Here is a 7,963-nt window from a genome sequence, read left to right on the forward strand (position 1 = left end):
AGTCATATTGTTCAACTTGTTCAATTGTCTCAAAAACAATAAACATAAAAGAAAATGGCAGGAAAGCAACCTGTTCCAAGACTGTTTCTATCTGAAATCCACTAAACAAGATGGGAAGAACAAGATAAACAATAATATTAATTTAATTAAATCCAATTGTGTTAAGTGCTAGGGATACAAACAAGAAAAAGGGATGGGGGGGGGGATTGCCCAGGGGATATCTACCTCACGGGTATGATATTCCATTAGGTCAGAACCAAACAGTACTGCTGATGGAAAGTGGAGAGTCACCTAGAAAATTCTGTGCCCTCTATAGAGGAAGGATTTGATAGGAGCTTAATATTCCACCTTCCAGCCCTCCAATAATAACTACATTGCAATAGTGCTTTAAGATTTGCAAAATACTTTCCCCCAGAATGTCTTTGTAAGTTAGAGCAAGTCTTTTTATCTCCATTTTACAAATGGCAAAACTGAGGCTCAGAAGTGAAGTGACTTGTCCAGGGTCACACAGCTACAAATGTCTTTAGATAGGATTCAAGTCCAGATCTTCTGACTCCAAGTCAGAAAAATCTTTTCATTAGATCTTGGAAATAAAAATAGCCAAGTTAATTTATTTGGATATCTTAGGCCACCTTAATTCAGCAGATAATTCCTCATTCACACTTTCACTTTGAATATAAGTTTATACTACATTATCTCAGCTTGGCCAACATTGTGGCAAAATAATCTTTTTACATCTCCCTAATTGACTCACTATCCCACTGAAGACAGTGGCTTTTCCAAACTTCTTTCATTTCTGCTCAAACCTCCTATAGCTTCTCCTCTTCCTACTTGCTCATCTGAGAACCTCGCCTTACATAAAACTGAAAAAAAAAATGAGGCCTTTGGCTGAGAGCTTTCTCTTCTCCCATTCTCCTCATTTCACATCACTCCAACCCTTTCTGCAATTCTCTTCTCTTCCACCCTGTCTCACATAAAGAGGAGACCCTCCTTGCTGAGGCAAAACCCTTGACTGGCACTAACATTCGCATTCCAACTTGTCTTCTCTAGTTGTTGGCCTTCTCTGCCATCCTCACACTCTTATCTTCCATCTCTCCCTGTCTCCCGGTTACTTCTCTGCTGCATACATATAAAGAGAAGGGAAGGGAGAAAGCATGCATATAGCCACCTATGCCAGGAACTATGCTAAGTGTTTTACAAAATATTATCTCATTTGATCGTCAGAATAGCCCTTCAAGGTGAATGATGTTATTATCCTCATTTTTTTTGTGGTCGAGGAAACCGAGACAGGCAGCGGTTAAGTGACTTACTCAAGGTCACACAGTTGATAATATCTGAGACTGAATTTAACTCAATTTTTCTGACTTCACACTAGTGCTCTATCCACTCTGTCAATGTCTCTCCCATTCTCAAAAAACACCTCGTACTTGATCTATCCATTCCTACTAGCGATCATCCAGTATATCTCTTTCCTTTGGTGATTAAACTCCTTGAGAAGACCATCTAATCTATATGCCTCTACTTCCTTTCACATTCATTTTTTCTTGATTAGCCAGTCTGACTTCCATCCTTATAATTCAACCAAAACTACTCTCTCTAAAGTAACCAGTGATCTCTTATTGCCAAATCCAAAGAATGACCTTTTCTCAATCCTTATCCTTCTTGACCTCCCTGCAGCCTTTAACACTGTTGATTACTCTCTCCTCCTACCTGCCTTGTCTTCTCCCCAGTCCCTTTCATAGTCCCTTCATTTAGGTCATATTCATTTAATGGTCAGTGTCCTCTCTGGCTCTGTCCCCAGCTCTCGATTTCTCTCTCTATGCTATTTCACTCATTGATCTCATCAACTCCTGTGGATTCAATTTTCATTTCTAGGCTGATGATTCTCAAATCTTCTTATCCAGCCCTAATCTCTGCTGACCTCTAGTCTCACATCTCCAGCTACCTATTGGGCATCTCAAACCAGATGTTCCACAGACATATTAAATTTAACATGTCTAAAATTGAACTCATTATATTCCTCCAAATTCCCCCCTCTTCCTAATTTCCTAATTACATTGAAGGTACCACCATCTTTCTAGTCATCTAGGCTTGTTACATCTTACATGTCATTCTTAATTCCTCACTCTCTTTCACCCATTGGCTCCTCTGGAGAACACCCTGTTTTTGCCTTCCTTCATATTGAAGTTGACAAGAAATGCTTGTTGATGGACAATAATTATTATATCAACATTAATGATGATGGTGACAATCTTTTACATTTAACAAGCACTTTAGAGTTACAGCAATTACCTCGTTTGATCCTAACAACAATCCTAAGTGATGGAAAAAAGCAAATATTATTTTTCCCATTTTATAAATTAGGAAACTAAGTCTCAGACAACATAAGCTATTCCTCCCAAACCAATAAGCTGTGGCCCCAAGATTCAAATGTGGATCTTCTCACTCATATTTGGATACTCTTTAACTTGTAGTCACCTTGAAAACACCTCAAAAAATGGGAAAATATCCTTGAAAGCCACATGGATATAGGTTGTTACTTGTGGTTCTACCTAATATTTTTCTATGTTTCATTTTCAGGCATCACAAAACTAAAAGGGAGATTTCCTTCAGTTTCTTATGCACCAGCAGCTGTGAATTCAATTAGAAAAGGCGGAAATCTGTGCTCTTTGTCTTAAATAATCCTCAATACCCAAGGCATAGAGTGAATTTGGCCTTTGGACAACAGCCAAGATTGATTTGGCCTTAGAGGATCCTGGTACTCTGTCTAGTTAGATTTGGAAGTTATCTGACATTCAGATTCCCTGACCAGTGTCTCTGAGATGCAGAAATCTTGCAGATGCCACACAAGTTGTGCATGTAGCTCCCTAAGGCAAGAAAGCTCGTCAGTCAAAAGCAGCCCACCATGAGGGTCAGCACAAATAATTTTCCCCTTGCACAGCTCTCTGGGGTAGTGGCAGAGGCCTTATGCCTCAAGATTGCCTTTTTTTTTTGCTTTGCAAATTAGACATTCATGAATAGCTCTATGTGTGAACAGTTTTGTTGCTTGGCCTCACACACACTTACCCATGAAAAAGCAAAATCCTTTGAGAAATATTATCCTTGAGTTTGACACCCCTTATCCCTGATGAAATGCCAATCATACAATGCCCACCATTGTGTACTTCCATCTTAGCAATTTTTTTCCTTTATCATTTTTCTCTTTAAACAAGAGTTGTTGTACTTTTGATTTATATTTCCTATATATTGGTTATAGTAGGTTCTTGTCACAGAATTCTAGGAGTTAGTGCTAACATTTCCATTCTCTACTAATGATGTACTGTTTCTGGCTTTTCCTATATCGAACCAACTCTCACTTTCATCCATTTATTCATTCTACGACTATCAAGGAAATATTTATGATAGTGATTATTAATCTAAATTCTCAAAAAGGTAAAGAGGAACAAGATATAATGAGCGAGTCTTTTGGAGTTTACAATCTAATGCTGGGGAGCATGTGATAATATATGTTGGGAGATAAATATTGTGAAATGAGAATCTTGACTTGGAGTCAAGAAGACCTGAATTTGAATTCTAGCTTGGGCATTTGCTAGCTGAGTGACCCTGAACACATCACTTAACTTCTCTCAATCTCAGTTTCTTCATCTGTTAAAAAGATATAATAATAGCAGCTAGCTCCCACAAGATTACTTCAAGGATCAAAGAAGATAGCACATGTAAAGCACTTCATAATTTAAAATGCTATATAAATGCTATCATTACATAGCAAGTATATGAAAAAGGTACAAAATACTATGAAAACAGGTGAAGAAGAGATGTCTTCCAGCCAGAGACTTAAAGGACAAATGAAATCCCAACCAAGTAGAGTTTGAGGAGGTTTCGTTCCACACATAGGGGTTGGCATGAATCAACATGTGGAGGTTGGAAAGGATGAAATGTAGTTAGTGGGACCACAAATAGTATAGTTTGGCTAGACCATAGAATGTGGGAGAAGGAGCATAACAGAGGTTGGGAAGGTAGATTGGAGCCTGTTCATAATTCTGGAAGGAAGGATGGTGGCATGGAAAGAACATTAGACAGTCATATCCTGGCTTTGTCATTTGATGCATTCTGTGTGATACCAAACAAGCTGATTTCTGTATATTCCTTCTACTTCAAAATAAGAGGTTGTACTAGATAATCTCCTGTCTCACTCTAAATTTTTTAATTGAAGGTCAGAAGCTAAGGTCAACCTAGAGGGAACCTTCCAGGATAGAAAGTTGGATCTGTAATATTCTGTGATTCTGAGACTCTATATAACCAGGATGGTGACCAAAAACTTATTCAAAGAGGAATTAATGAAGGTAGCCCTGAAGAAGAGATGAGAAAATATACCTCTCTCCCTTCTTTGAATAGGTGAGGAATTATAGTTATGGAATATTGCATATAAAGCCAATTTTAGTTGATGTGTTCAATCTGGCAGGGGAAGATCCTTAGAGTTTATGGCCAGAACAGAAACAATTACTATTTACATTCATTCTGAGTCATTCCATCTTTGCCTCAATTCTTACCTAGCCTTAATTATAGAATGGGCATTGCCTCAGACAAACTGAGACCTGGGAAAGACCTTAGCTTTAGAATGACAAAGTCTCCCACTGTATTTGGTTTCATCACCAGTTCTCCTGACCTATGTTTTGCCACTAAACTCTGATGATTCTGCAGGAGAGAGTGAGGCTGGTGACTTTGCACAGCCCTGCCTCACTTAAATCCAATCCATTTGAAAGTCAACACATAGGGGTGGCCAGGTAGCACATCGAGTAAGAGCACCGGCCCCAGAGTCGGGATGACCTGGGATTGAATCTGAGCTCAGATACTTAGCGCCACACCCAGAAATAACTGGCCGTGTAACCTTGAGCAAGTTACTTAACCCCAATTGCTTTAAAAAAAAAAAAAAAGAAAGTCAACACATTACCCTCCTGATGTCATTGGTCCTCTTTAAGAATGAAAAACTAACAACAATCTGTGATGTGTTACCTAATTTTGCTAAACTGCTTTCTTTTTTTTTTTTAATTCTTTGGTACAAGGAATAGTTTACTAAGTAGAGAAGATGAGAGATCTATTCAGAGATAAAAGTGATTAAAACAAAAGAGAATAATAAATAAACAATATAATATAAAATAAATATTAAATAAATAAATAAAATAATAAAATAAACAATAAATAAAAGTGATAAAAACAAAAGAGAATAATAAATAAACAAATAAACAATTTATTTCAGGATCTTTAAATACAAAGATATGGCACAATAGACTTGAGATGAACAATTACCTACTACAATCTGGCTTCTGACCTCAATTGAAACTACTCTCTCCAAAGTTACAAGTGATAGGGCATCAGTTTCCATTCTTAATTGCCAAGTTTAATGGCCTTTTCTCAGTGCTTACCTTTCTCCATCTCTCCATAGCATTCGACAGTGTTGATATGCTTGAATCCACAAATCAATAAACATTTACTAAGCACCTACTACAAGTCAGATATTGTGCTAAGTGCTCAGTTTTACAAAGAGGCAAAAGTCCCTGCCCTCAAGGAGTTTACAATCTAATGGGGGAGACAACATACAAACATATGCAAAGCAAGCTATATGCAGGATAAATAGGAAATAACAGCGAGAAAACACTAGAATTAAGAGGGGTTAGAGAAGACTTTCAGTAAAAGATGAAATTTTAGTTGGGATTTAAAGGAAGTCTAGGAGGTTAGTAGGTAAGAGCAGAGGAGGGAGAGCATTCCAGGCACGGGGGACAGCCAGAGAAAGTACCTAGAGCCAAGATGTGGAGGGTCTTATGCACGGAGCAGCCAGAAGGCCAGAGTCACTGGATCCAAGAGTCCATGTCAAGGAATAAGGTGTAACAAGATTAGAAAGGTAGAAGGTCAGGTTATGAAGGGTTTTGAATGTCAAATAGAGTATTTTGCATTTGCTCCTGGAGACAGTAGGGGACACTGGAGGTTATGGAGTGGGGGTTTTCTGTGATACCATTCATTCTTGGGTCTCCTCTCACCTATCTCACTGCTCCTTAGACTCCTTCACTGGATAATCATCTGCATCATCCCCAGGCATAGCTATACTCCCAAAACTCTGCCCTGAATCCTCTTCTCATTTCTTTCTACAGTTATCCCTTCCACATTGCGACTTTCCCCACTGTGGTTTCAATATGTTGCAAGTAGGCATAAGAAATTAAATGGGAATTTGGGGGACGTTGTCTGGAAGCTACAGACAACATGCAAAGTCCAGGAGACAACCACAGAATAAGTTTAGAAACTCAGAAATACATAAAATATATGTATAACATTGTATAATATCAACATAATTTATCTTTTAATACCACAATAATTCAAATTTCTTCTCAAATTTACATGAATTTTCCAGACTGTGGGAATGCTGCACCCCTAACTCCCATGACATAGAAGGGATAATTGAATATTTTCTCAATTAGTGACCTCATAAGTTCGTGGGGGTGTAATTTTCAGCTCTGTAGAAATGTAATATTGTATCTATAGATCCAGCTCCAGACTCTCTCCTGAAATAGTTCTCCTCAAGGAGTTTATATCTGACCATGGGAGAACAACATGTACAGAGATAAGTAAATAAAAAATATGTTTCAGTTATACACAGCAGGATTTGGGGTTGGGGAGAGGGCTAAGAATTAGGGGAGAATTGAGGAAAGGTCTTCAGTAAGAGCTAGCACTTTATCTGAGTCCTGAAGATATCTTTGTGGAATATCTGTTCATAAGCCCTAAAGCAGGAGATGGACCATTTTGTAAGCCACTGGGTATAGTTTGGAAGTTCATTATATTGGGGTACACCAACAGGTGGCAGCATGGAGCTTTACACATGCTCAGAGAACCATTTCTAGTTCCCCACAAAATTCTGGGCAAATATTTGTATATTCATTTAAGATTAAATATATAAACCAGCCAACAACTTGAATTTTGAAGATCTCCACTAAATAATTTATTGGTTAGACCATGTATTATTTCTCCTCAAGTCTTCTTTTCATCCATTCTTTTCTCCCCCATCTTGTTTAGAGGGAGAAATCATTCCATTTTTATACCACCCAAGTTCTGGTCATTTTTCTTTTCATTTTTCCCCTAACTACTCTTTAAGCTTAGCAACCTTGGGAAAAAATCCTATCTCTATTACTAAATGATATAGTAATTCTATGCCTCATGGTAGAATAATTTCCATTAGTTCCCAAGGGCAAAAATTTGAATTTCTGTCTGCCCAGTAGCATGAATTATGACCTTGTATTCCAATCAAGCTGCTGGGCCATGTGGAATCTTCCCAGATGCTGAGAAGGTCCTAAAAATTGAAGATCGGGAGTGGTTTGCTCCCCTGAATTACTCAAAGGTATGTAAGGGCTAGGGAATATATTCGAAAGAATCCAGAGCAGCTAAATAAATGAGGGCATTTGCGAAGGAAAATGCTTCCCTTGCATCCAATTACTTCTCAATTAGGAGACCACCCAACATCTTAATTACTCTTAACATTGCTGAACACTGGTCTTGAACTTTCTCCTGTGATATGGTTATCTATTAAAAGAAGCAACAATTAGGATTGTGTTGAAATCCCAAATCCCTAAATACTATTGTGAGTACTTACCACAAGGACCCAGGCATATCCCTCAATTATTCCCAGGCTCACAGCTTCTGTCTCAGCATTGTATTTTTCTAGACTAACCTTTTTCCCCAAAATAGCAAAGGCTTTCCAGGAAGGAGCTTACTCGCCTCAAATCAATTAATGGTTCCCTTCCCCAGCCCAATGACCTCTGGTAACCTTCACAGAATCTTTTATTCCCCTTTGCTTTACTATTGGTTCGATGGGTTTAGAGAAGTTTTACCTGGACCTTAAGAGATTAGTAAGGCATCTTCTAGTCTAACCCCCTAATTTTGTGAAGGAAGAATCTGAGGGCCTTTCTGAGGTATAGAA

Source organism: Petaurus breviceps, unplaced genomic scaffold (genome assembly GCF_028583685.1).
Source record: "Petaurus breviceps papuanus isolate PSGF00001 unplaced genomic scaffold, PetGlider_PUasm1.0 176, whole genome shotgun sequence".
Lineage (NCBI taxonomy): Eukaryota > Metazoa > Chordata > Mammalia > Diprotodontia > Petauridae > Petaurus > Petaurus breviceps.